This window comes from Centruroides vittatus, unplaced genomic scaffold (genome assembly GCF_030686945.1).
Source record: "Centruroides vittatus isolate TY-2023 unplaced genomic scaffold, ASM3068694v2 contig_658, whole genome shotgun sequence".
In the NCBI taxonomy this organism is placed as follows: domain Eukaryota; kingdom Metazoa; phylum Arthropoda; class Arachnida; order Scorpiones; family Buthidae; genus Centruroides; species Centruroides vittatus.
This window is the reverse complement of record NW_027122410.1, coordinates 1,478,215-1,491,472: the sequence shown is the minus strand read 5'-3', so window position 1 is coordinate 1,491,472 and position 13,258 is coordinate 1,478,215. Positions and strand designations below refer to the sequence as shown.

At 30.4% G+C, this 13,258-nt stretch overlaps 1 protein-coding gene across 4 annotated transcripts in view; it reads right to left on the bottom strand.

The window, feature by feature from the left end:
- LOC136980006 (paired box protein Pax-6-like) overlaps positions 1-13,258 on the bottom strand; it is a 62,371-nt gene that overhangs the window by 46,068 nt on the left and 3,045 nt on the right. For 2 of the 4 annotated variants that reach the window (XM_067276029.1, XM_067276031.1), the window contains exon 1: positions 10,341-10,575. The exons of 1 other annotated variant lie outside the window; for it this stretch is intronic. The gene's annotated coding sequence lies outside the window, so the exon portion shown is untranslated. Of the gene's footprint in view, positions 1-10,340; positions 10,577-13,258 lie in introns of those variants that run through there. One more of the 4 variants, XM_067276032.1, reaches the window with a different exon arrangement.

Below are 13,258 nucleotides of genomic sequence, written 5' to 3'. Positions count from 1 at the left end.
ATTATCGAGGGGCTGCACCACTTGGCGTGACGTATAATTGCCACCGTTAGAATGTAAGATTAAAAAAAAAAGAGGTACTTGATAAACTGCGATAATATGTTAATGAGCTGGTGGGTGGTGTGGTGTAGAGGAAGGGGCACGAATTTTACTCGCTCTTAAACACGAATTTATAATCGAAACAAGTCCCATTTGCAAAACTGGTAAGATAGCGAGTGAAGGATGGTGATAAATATAATTCTGTTTAGTAAAGTCGAATAAATATAAGCCCACCTCCTGGTACAACATACACAGTATGAAAAATCTAAGCGTAGAACAGTAGAAAACATAGAAAAAAACTATACACATTCATCCGATTTTTCTACTATTTCTTCATAATTTAAAGGCCTAACTATAAATTATACTCTATTAAACACATAATATTAAAATACATAAACACCCTCCTATTTTTAGTATTCTAGAGTGTCACGTAAGATAAAATAAACATATTTATATTCGGGAGTGAACAGACATCCGAACGAACTCGTATTTATGTCAAATCGTAGATAAGAATGGCGCCATTTAAAACACTTAACACACGTTTTACAGGAGGAAAAATACTATTTTATATATAAATATTTGTTCTTTAGTTAAATTTATTACGGTTTAGTTACATAAACAATAAAAATAGTGTAACTAAACACCGTGTAAAGGATCACCTTAATGTGGCCTTTCAATATTTATGCCTTTATTCACGTTGATAAAGTCGAATTTAGTAAGTACTAAGCGCAAAGAATACTAATGTATTCTTTGAATAACTGGTATGCACTGTTTAATATTACTTGTAAAATATATTATAAATCTTCAGTGTTTGTACAAGACGTTTTAAGAACAATTTTTATAGCAATTTATTCATTTATAAGCTTAAAAAATTCGCATTTAAATGAAGCAATCTTCTTTTTTTTTATCTCGTATTTATTTATTTTTAAATTATAACGCTGAAATCATCTAAAATTCAATGGAGATGTGATCAATTATTGATAATTTTCTAATGATAAATATTTATATTTTTATGTTAATTTGAATTTATAATTTATAAAATGTCGTTCTAGTAATACACGTTCTATACTTGCTTAAATTCGACTTTAATACTGTAGAAATACAGGATAATTAATAATTTACTTGCTTGATAAATGCAAAGACTTAATTCGAATCTGTAAATTAGAGTAAAAATCGTTAAAATCCATTAGATATTTCCCTAGCGATAGAAAATAAATCAGTATAAGCAATCGTTTAACGTTGGAGAAAACAAACATTGGATGCATTAACGTCGTCCATTAGAAGGTTGTAATGCAGCTTATCGATTTATATCCTTAATTATATCTGCGAGAAGAATAATTATCTATGCATTTTAAGAGCCGTTTCTATTTATTAATATTTAATTATGTTTTAAAAAAATATCCAATAGTTTCCACCACACGTTTTAAGTTACTTGGACGACGTTAAAAAAAGTAATCTTTACTCGACACGAAACTATAAATTAACGAATGTAAAACACTTAATTTTAGTTTAAAGCTAAAGCTATTAAATGTATTTTAAAAAATATACCAAAACCTCATTAGTAATCGCTATAACTTCTATGTGAAAATCTCTGTAAAGATAAGATATATATAAAAGTCAGGTTTAGTGAAAACCATTTGGGGGTTATTCTATCTTGATGGATAGAAGTTATGTTACTCTTACACGGGTTATACAATATTAGTCCATTCTCTACACGTTTCACTAATGAGAGACGGTCAGGTAACGCGAAGGTGCCTAAACGACAAAGATGCGTTTTAATTAATGAAAGATGGCAGTCAGTTAGAGTTGAGCAGCCGCGAGCATGGGCTGGGTAGGGGATTGTAAACGTGATCTGAATCCTTCTATCGACTACTGAGTTTAAACGGGGGGTAGAAAACTGTCAAACTGTCATGAGCGACGACCCTAAAGATATCCATGTACTGCTTGCGTAGTCCAGTAGCGAGGATGGCAAGCAATTATCAGCTACTGATTACCAATAGGACGGTCGTCATTTGATATTCAAAAAGTTTCATGACTATAATATTGATTCGTGTGCTATTATAGTAATCAAATTTTAAACATGATCCCATCTTGTTTAACCTGGCTTAAGTTATCGCAACGAACGTTAAGCATTTTTTCTCTCGCATCTGTCCAACAATACGTATAATTCACCCGTGTTTAATGGTCATTTTTTTAAACAAAATAATTAAGAAAAGGAGAAGAATGCTTTAGCAGAAAGAGAGTTTCCTCTATCTGTAATGAATTTCTAAAGGTTTTTCCGTTAGATAGAAGCTTCCGCGAATTTTCCATTTCTAAATGTCTTTTATAATGATTGCACTGTGACAGCTGTCAAATGCCCTTAAGGAACGATAGAAAACGGACAATTTCCGGAAAATGGAAAGAAGAAAATAGATTCGGGAGCAGCAAAAAAAAAAAAGTAAAATAGACAAGCGAGAAAAAAACCTAGAAGCTGGAACTAATGTGTGGTGTGTCTGCTTATGGTGGACATCCGGACTTCTGGCAAGCGGGTTGACCCGTACCATCTGAGGGTAATTTTCTACTTAAAGTACCATATACTGTTTTTTTCCACCTGTCTAGTTTTCCACAATTTAGGAGAAAGACGAGAAGGTGTGCGGTAAATCATACCTACTTTGGTCTGAATTGAAATTACTAACAGGCTTGCAGTTTCCTTCCCTAGAAACTAATGACAAGCACAAAAAAAAAAGAAAATTCAATGAAATGCCTCCACAAAATATAATTTTTTAAGTTATGTCCTCATACATTTCCTTACAAGGATCTTAGTGTAGTCTATACTCTACTATAAATAGATTTAAGTGTTAATTATTACACTAAATAATACTATTTAGTCTAGAATTATTAAGTAATACCTGTATAATATATAAGAGAATTTGAATGAAAAGTTGCTTCGTTTCTAAATGTGTAGGCCTGCCTTATTTTATAATTAATAACCTATAATATAGAATACGATGTTATCCTTTAACCTGTTTTGTAACCTGTGATAATATCTATGATATAAATCGTATACAGTACTGCCAAACATCATAATGTATACTTTCCCCTTATGATATTGTCTCCATCACTACCTTCCATTCTTATAATATTGCCTAGATTCAACCGATACTGAACTATTATTAAGTTATAATAGCCTAAATTATGCTTACATAAGCGTAAGACAGGTTGAAATATCCTAATGAAGGCATAGAATTCTATAATTTTCTAATCATGTTGTTCTTATGAAAAAATTTCTTGAATAATATGAAATAATAACAGTTCTTATCAAAAAATTTGAATTTTTTTACGTCACGAACTAGATTATTGGAGGGAGGTGTTTTTATGACTGTAACGTTGAAAGCTGTCAAAACAGAATAAAGACATCTACCTATTTAAGGGACCCTCTCGCGTACGATGTGGGCTAAGAGGACCACTGTCCTCACTCGAGTGACCATTGAGGTAAGACGAGAACTCCGCCTCCTATTACCTGTCTCCTCACGACCTTGACCCAAAAACAGGTGCATTGGCAAGGTGCAGAGATAATCAAAAATTGGAACAGATGAGGGAGAGTAAGAAAGAATTCAAGAGGATGTTGGAAGATTGAGCGTAACGAAACGACGTGTAGAGATCTGACATATATATACACAGTATAGTGATAAACACAAGAGGAATAGAGCAGAATTATCTGATTTACAATCATTTTCAACATGCGCCGAATTGCTACAAAATTACTCTGATCAAATTGTCTTTTGATAAAAACCGGTGGCGGGATATTTCCGAGTTTGGGGCACACTTCAAGGGTTGGTTTTCCCATAGGGTTGGCCTCAACGACTAAGAAATTCTCTTAATTGCGACGGTCGAAACGTCTTATCGCTCGAAAGTTTGTCATGTTTATGCCAAGTGGAAGACAAACTGTCGCCACAATTATCAATCTACGATGCTTAAATTTATAAAATACAACTTACTTGATTAACAGACATCTTAAATATAAAAAAAATACCTACAGTTAAATCACAGTAAATTCGCTTACAATTATAATAAAACGTGATTATAAAACTTAATTTCTTTCCTCTTTAAAGAAGAAAATTACGCTTCTAAAGCTAATTAATTTATCCATAGAAACTGCAGAATATTCTTTAAATAATTAGGTCTACATTATTCAATAATAATACATTCAAATGGCGTAACGAAGACAAATCAATAGGCAGATGGCTCATGCACATAATTTATTCACTTTTCTCCAAACCCAATTGGTAACTTAATTGTAAATATTAATTACCATTAAATCGAAAAGCGTAACATATGGAAACAGCGGGTTATTTTATGCATAAAAAGCTCTATTTATATTTTACAAATGTATATTATTCGAAAAGGGAGTGGAAATTAATTCATACGCAATTAAATATTATGCAAATAAGCTAGATATATAGGTAAATAGATCTGATTTGAAATATCTTCCATATGTATATGATAATTAGTTCGATTTCTATTGCTTTTAGTAATATTTATGCAAATGTTTTTTTTTTTAGAAATGTGCATTTAAAATATACAAAATTCAGTATTAAAAGGTAATTAAATTGCAACTATTATATAATATAAGTTATATTCGTTCCTACCAAAATGATTGTAAGTTATAAGCTTTCATAGAAGAATTGATATTCGTGTCTTTATGCAGTATTTTATATATAATATTAGAAAAATTCTGTTTAATAATACAGAAAACATGATATGTAAAGGTGTAGGAATGTAGAGAATGGAAAGGAATGTGTGGAAAATTCATAATGGAAATCTTAATTTATTTTCTTTGGTTTATAATAATGTACTAATAGAAGTATATGAAGTAAAGAATTACCACATTTTATTTCCCTGACGACAAACAGATGTAGGAGTGTAGGTGAAGGGAAATTGTGTAATGAATTTGCATTTATCATGACGTATATAACATATACAGAATATAGAAAATCTGTAATTTAAAGCTTAAGAAAATTTCCCTAAATTCTGATAACGTATGGAATAATTAATTATAAATTAATAGAAGTACAGAATTGCTACATTTCGCCTCACGAATGGCAAAATAAAGGGGAATAAATTATTAAAAAGGTAAAAAGTTTCAACACGCAACATCTTAATATTATTTAACTTATCGATAAATAAATCTATTATAAAGTTGCTTAATTATTTTAATTGAAGGAAAACTTCGTTATAAAAGTGCAAACAAAAAAAAATTCTACTGCTCTGAACTTAATTGTAACGGTAATATTGATCTCTGAATAGTGTTTCTCCTATTATTAGGCTGATGTACACCTCTGAATAATGTTGTGTAATTAAATTTACATAATATAATACGAGGTGTACGACAGATACATCCTTTACAATAAATACACCATTTGCTCTTATCTTTTGTTAAATCTAATCATTAAAACTTGGATAAACTTATTCAAATCTATGTAAAATCAATGCAATTTGTACCTTATAAAAAAGTAAATTAAGCCAATATTCCAATTTTTTAAAATTAAAATAAAATATTATTCTTAACAAATATATTAATAATTTAAGCTTTGTATCCACCAAAAATCTGCTTCTTGCTAAATATTTTAAAGTAGGATCCAATTATGTTGAAGTAAATATATTAAAAATACTTATTTTAAGCGAAGTAGAAAATATTTATAATGAAAAACACTTTAAAATTCTAAAAAATACAGTAAAAACTAAAAATTACCGCGTATAACGCGCACTCGAGACGAAATTACATTATACTTAAAGGTAAGAACATCACAAACTTACGTTGATTTTATGTATAAAAAGTGTAGATAATTCAGTAAACTACTAATAATCCAGCCGAAATAAGCAAAATAACAGTAAGTTAGGGAGTTGTATTAGTAGTAGTAAGCTGAAAAACGAAACAGTTGCACGAATACGAAACAGTAACAATGGAAAAGACTAAGAGTGATGAAGGTAATCATTTATAATAGAGCTACTCCAACTCTTCCAGCACCCATTATTTTGTCATCTATCTAGTCAGTTCTGAAAGAAGGGGACAGGTCGACTTACGTATGACACATATTGTTTTATTGTTTAGTAATGATAAAAATATGAGAAATTTTTTTTTCTTAATGTATAAAAATTGAAACAAATGAATATGTTGTAATTTAAATAACCATAATTAAATTAAAAGAAGAATAATAATCTTTGTTATAAAGTAATTTACCTTATATAATGGCTATTTATCAAATTACTACACAGTATTTTGTTTAGTTAAAGTAATTTTGCAGAATTTTAACATTTATTATTATTATTATTATTTTTTAAATTTTAAATGGGTTAAATTAAAGAATACAATCGCTTTTATCTTACATTTTATCTCCTTCTTCAACAGTTTAACCTTATTTTAAAATATATTCACTCTCTATACACAGCATTGCAAACGTAATTACTAGTTTATGAAGTTTTTTAAATAAAAAATAAAAGTATTTTAGAAAACATCATAAAATATTTTATAATACAATAACCTAATCTTTGTTATATATCGTACTTCATAATATTAAACTTTTTATTTAACTTTTTAACCATTAAAGACATTACTACTTTGTATACGGGGTAATAACAAAACAAAAAAAAGAAGGAATAATTTTCCGAGTACTTTTAAACACGAAGAACAGAAAAAAAAGATGAGTGCTGCAGACCGTAACGAAACATTCCCTACGTACAAATTGCTTACTTTATCCACGAGGACGGAGTAATAGCTACTGTATTATCCCTTATTATATGTCGTTTCGTCATCTTTCTGACGTCGATGGGCTTCCGAACCTTCCGGGCGTGACCGGTCACCTGACTAGAGAATATTAATGCTCGATATCACCGCTAGATGTCGCTAGCAATTGGGCCAACATCACCTTTTTAACATCACTAGTGTTATCGAAGAATTTTACTAATACTAATCTATATGACCTATCGGGTGATTTAATTTAACCTAAAAATTTAATTTAAAATATATATATATATATAATCGAATTTGTTTTAATTGAAAAAATATTTCATTTTAAAAATAGATTTTTTAAGCATCAATTTCATTCTAAAAATAGATTTTTAAGCATCAATTTCATTCTAAAAATAGATTTTTTAAGCATCAATTTCATTCTAAACATAGATTTTTTAAGCATCAATTTCATTCTAAAAATAGATTTTTTAAGCATCAATTTCATTCTAAAAATAGATTTTTTAAGCATCAATTTCATTCTAAAAATAGATTTTTTAAGCATCAATTTCATTCTAAAAATAGATTTTTTAAGCATCAATTTCATTCTAAAAAATCAATTTCAACAAAAGAAATTGTTTTCATTCATAGAAATTCATTCAAACCGCAAAATAGAGCAATTTTTTTAACATAAATTTATTAAATTTATAATAATTTTGAATAAAATTAAAATATGCTTATTTAAACTTTTATGTAAATTAATCTCTATTTTATGATTGTGTATGTATTAATCTATCCACACGGATATAAACCCGCAACGTGAACGATTTTGATATATAAATACGTAAATATTTTAAAAAGACATTGTAAATTAAAACAAATAAATAGCAATGCGAGTCATAAACGGTGTATAAGATCAACATTTCGAATGCGTGAGGTCTAACATCTTTACTAATCCCTCACCAGGAATCTGACAGTTATCTGCATGCTGTTACACATCTTCTGTCATCCTTTCATCAGGCCCCAATACAAACAATATAAGTGGAAGTGAATATTTACTTCTCGGCAGAAAACAATGCATTGAATTCAACCCCCGCAGCTTCATGACTTTGTTAGGTCGAAAGGTCAAGGGTTGATCATCAGCGTCAAGTTTGACGTGAACACGTACAACGTTTTGATATTTTTGTTTAAGTACAGATTATCTTGTCTCTACTCCATATATTTGTTCGAATTGTACGTTTGGAGTACCACTTCTTTCAGTTTGACTACATTCAAAGAATGTTTCTTCACCTGGAAGTCAGATATTGGGGATGGAAATCGTAAAAAAATCTACTTTATTCGATTTTATACGTAGTGCGATGCTTATAAAATACGAAAATGAAGAGGTAATTTAATTAAAAATTACTAAAAGTTTCGAAATTCACATTATTTATGTCAATGTTAGAGGTTGGAAAACTGCAATTTTCTATGCCTACTGGGCTGCAGATTAAACTTGAATATCTGTCAACAAATTAGGTGTAAGGGCAGCTATAATAATACGTTAGAAGTCGCTCAAATTGGTGAATCTTATCTACACTTCTTCCAAATATATCTTACGTGTCTAACAAGTAGCCATCTTTGGAAGATCTCTTCTTTTTTCCACTTCTTCTCCTCTTTTTTTTTATTATTCTTATCAGTGCAAGAAGATAGCCATCTAATATGGAATGAGGCCATCTTGCTTGGGGGCCAGATGTTTGGCCTCATAGGTTATGTTCAGTTCTGAACAAAATAATACAATTTAATGGGAGTTATTCGGTAGGGTTATCTTTAGATTCCCCAACTGTAGAATGATTTTTATCTCGATGATATCTCGAAAAAATACAAACAGTCGATCATTAAGTCAAATCGTTGTTGCACGTCTACCAATTGAAGATACATTAAGATAACGTGTTACTGGGGGTAGAAGAATCGACTCTAAACACACTAAAATTCACTCTTAACTTTAAAAAAAATCAATTTTATTTTTTTAATATGTTTTTATTTTTTTTGCTTTAAAATTTAAATTACAAAAAAAGGTAAAGTACTAAGTGGATTCGAGCTGGACCATTTAATATTTAATCACTGTTAATTAGTGAATCGAACGGTTTTGTAATCGGATGTTATACCTATTTGACAATAGATCAATCATAATTTATTGATGTTCATCTACTGCTTAGACTTTTCGAGATATCCTGATAGAAAAAAAAAGGTAGGTTTCTATAATGAATGCGACGATACATATCTATACTTCAAGTTATAAATTATTTAGAAATATAGAGAATTTAATTTTTTAAAATAATATATATGTATATAAATATTATAGTATCTATCTTTACAGATAAGATATATAACAGTCTGTCTTGCATACTTTATACAGATTTAAATTATAATTTATATAACTTAAAGTATATAAAATTATAACACGTAACGAATTAAGACAAATTAGTATTGATAGGTTAGAGTAGTGTTTTTTTATAATTAATATTACTTTTAAAAGTCTCCAGATGGCAGCACTAGTTCTTTATATTTTATACTCATCACCCCTCAATATAATTCAATTTTTATTTATTTTTACCAGTTGAATTTGATATTTTATTAATTTAAATGAAAATATTAAAATATAATTTATAAATATTGTACGTTTAATTTTGATAATTAATTAGAAATATATAGAATATATTAAATTAAGAATTAATTAGGAATAAACGTTTAATATTTATAGAATTTTTGGGGTTTTTTTTGTGGATTAAACCAGCTTGATACTTTTTAAAATTCGACTAAAGTTACTCAGTTTCTGTATTAATTTATTTATAGTTTATTATTAAAATATTGTTGATTTAAACCGTAAAAAAAACAATTTTAAAATTAAAAAGTATTGTTTAAAATAATTGTTTTAAAAAAAATATTAATTTAAATTTCGTGAATAAATATAAATTACTTAATTGTTAGGGGAGAAGAATGCTGACGTAAACAATACAAGAAACTAGAAGATAATAGACATTTAACAATAGAGGTAATAAGATATGTAAATTTCTCATTCACGATTTGTTAATAAAGATGATAAGATGTAATAATTTAATTTAAATTTATTAATTATACATTAAAAATTACATTAAAATCCTGCATTTTATGAGGTTCCAACTAGGTTGGATTAACCTTGTAGTCCAGTGACACTGCTGGAAGGATCAAGTTAGAGGGGCTAAATACTACATTAGCTCTAAACTAGTACACGTATAAATACTTTATACGAATGTTTTAAAGCTTATAACACATACTAGTTCGTCAGATAGTGTATAAACCAATAGACTAAGGGGGTGGAGAATAGAAATCGCTCAACCATCATTTATCATATCGTTATCATTCTATACAGTACGATACCGGTTACGCTCCTACGCAGTTACTTCTACAGAAAGTCGTAACTTGTTACGATTTAAAGAATCGATTTTAAACATACAAACGTACGATACTTACTGTACGAGTTATAGAATAAGAATCGATCGTTAAAAATTAGATTTCTAGTGTAAAAGCGTGGTTAATTACGGCTAAAATAGGTGTTTGATTTAAAAAATTGATGACTTACCTCTAGTTGTGACTTCCCTTAAACACTGCAACACGTTAACACGGTAGAGTGTCCACATAAAATATCGTAACTGGGGTTATAAGTGATATAGAACGGGAGCCTGCAGGGAAGTAACCGTTTGTCTGTACGTGTTGCGTACGTTGTGCGCCCAGCTGCTCGTGCTGTGTCGTTAAAAGCCCAACCCTTCTAGTCAGAATGTCGCAGTAGTATTGGAGGACTGGATGCGGAAGAAGCGGTCGGGCGCGCGCCTGGAGCGATCATTCAGTCGCCTCTCATTTGCTCGCTGACTACTCGTAGTCTATGCTGATTGGACGGTTGCGGGGAGGCGGAATCTGCGTGTGATCGAGCACACAAGGCGGCAGCTGAGCAGTTCGGTCGTATCTAGCTGCGTGGGGTGGAGACAAGCCAATTGTGTCCATTGGACGATCCTTTTTTCTCGTTTATCAAACAGGGTTATCTTACGCGCGGCCATCTTGTGTTCTGCAATGATTACAGAAGAGAAAAATCCCCCTTACGTATTACTGCCGGGGGCATTGTAGCGGTAACTGGTTCCACTACATATTAAACATTATCGATACGAAGTAATAGTCGATTCTAGATGATGACTTAGCGCATAATCGTGTGAACGTAATGAACTCTCTCCATGTTACTTACACCCGGCTTTAGAAACAACGTTGAGGTGAACGAAATCGTGCCCCCCATACATACGGGGAAAAAATCATTTCTAACATTATTTATTATCGCTTCTAGTTGCAATTTATAACTATGTAACAAGAGAGGGGCTAGTTTAATCCAACTTCCTAGCAGCTTCCCCGAGTTATGCCACGAAGCTCCAAACCGGGTATGAATTAGGCTAAATTTTAGCAGGTGTTTTAAAATATATATATAAATATATTTATATAAAATTAAGAGTTTATGATAAAGGTATACGCGTGGCATTTATTTCGCCATTATTTTAAATTACGAAACGGGTAACGAAGCGTGAAACTGGATTTTGTCATTGCATTGCTTATTATATGCTGATCCCGCGGAGAAGTGATTAAATGAAAACAGAAAAATAAAGTAAAAAATAAAATAAAATTCAAATTGATGAAATCGTCATTAATGCTGAATTGTGACGCAACAGAATTGCCTTTGAATTTGAAATTATACTGATACGTCACGTAATAGTTATTGTGTATTATGAGGTATTTTTCAGAAGGAATAAATGCTATTGTGGTTAGTTTTTTGGGTTAATTTCGGTAGGAAGTTTTTCATCATTTAACGAATCATACAATAAAATTTGCTATTTATTCTAACTGATGGGTAAAAAGATTTAAGAAAACCTTTAATTTAATTCCTTTTTTGTACACTTAAGAGAGGAAGGAAGTGTTTTAAAGATAAAAAAATAGATTTTAGAAAGCAGATTTAATATAATATTTAAAAAGTATTAAAGTTACGTCTTCTGATTTGTCTACTTTTTCCAAATTTTATCCCTTTAACTCCGTAGAAATGCAGAAATTAAATAGAAAACATTTTCCATCTATTTCACTACAGCTGTAATGAAATAGAAGATATTTTTGTGTATATTACAACACAACTGAAGTGTAATAGACACAAAGATATGTTTTGTGTCTCTTACACTAAAGTTGTGTTGAAATATACACAAAAATCTCGTCTTTTAAGAATGGAAATGGAGATCTTTTGTGTCTATTACACTAAAGCTGTGTTGGAATATACACAAAAATCTCGTCTTTTAAGAATGGAAATGGAGATCTTTTGTGTCTATTACATTACAGCTGTATTAAAATCAATAAAATTTGCAAGAAAAGTTCGTGTGAGAACTTTTAGTATCTAAGATCTTAATGTATGCGCTCTCTTACTGTTTAACATCTCGGTGTTTCGTTAATTATGGGATATTTTACAAATCTGATCTCTTTAACACCTAACTAAGGAAGAATAGTTAGATAAGTGGTTTTAAAAAAATAATAATAAAAGAATCTCATCCGATCCGGGTTCTGTGAACTTCTCATCTGGGAGCGGAAGTCCACCCGCGGTGCATGACGTTCTACTTTCCGGTGTGACATCACAAGGTGTTATCTATCGGTGCCCTCTACGCGACCTCTCACATTTTCATCTGCTCCACACGTGGATTCTGTTAGAAATTTGCTTTCTTCTGAATATTTTTCCAACGACATGCAGCAATTTTTCGATTCGATCGTTTCTTTCGCTTTTCGCACGCACCGCGCTATTGTGAATAATGACAGTAGACCAACAACTGAGATCTTAATGAGAAATAACAGCTTTAATCTCGTGTAGGATTTTGCGGTCCACCAATTACATTAATAAGCTGTTTACTACACACATACATCGTTATAAAATTATCGCGTATCCTTCGAACTGTCCCATTGTCAAATGTTTCGTAAATAAAATCTTTTCAAGGACAGACAGACCCCCGTACTGAAACATAATTAAGGTATATCGATATTAAAAAAAAAGGATACATTTACATTCTGAATGTATAAAGAAGCTTACGATTCTGCAATTTTCTGTAAAACTTCACACGAAATAAAACTTTATTTAGCCTCTAATACATATAATTTACAGACTTTTAGCACCCTATTTAATTCTAGAATGGTAAGAAATGAATATTTAATCTATAAGCTTATAGTCTACAGACTTATTGACCTAAAAATGCAAGTAATACGCTTATGCAACCCCACAGACTATACACTATATTCTATAAAACTTCAGATCTAGAATTAATCTACAATTCTAGAGTAGTAAAATGCTGTTGGAGCGAGTCAATAGAGAATTACAACGTTGATCGAACTAATATAGTTGCATATATTTAATAATTGCGGATAAATATATATATATTTATAAGATGGAAAGTCGACGTGGAACGAAAGTTGGCAGGTGTTTGTTACACACATACA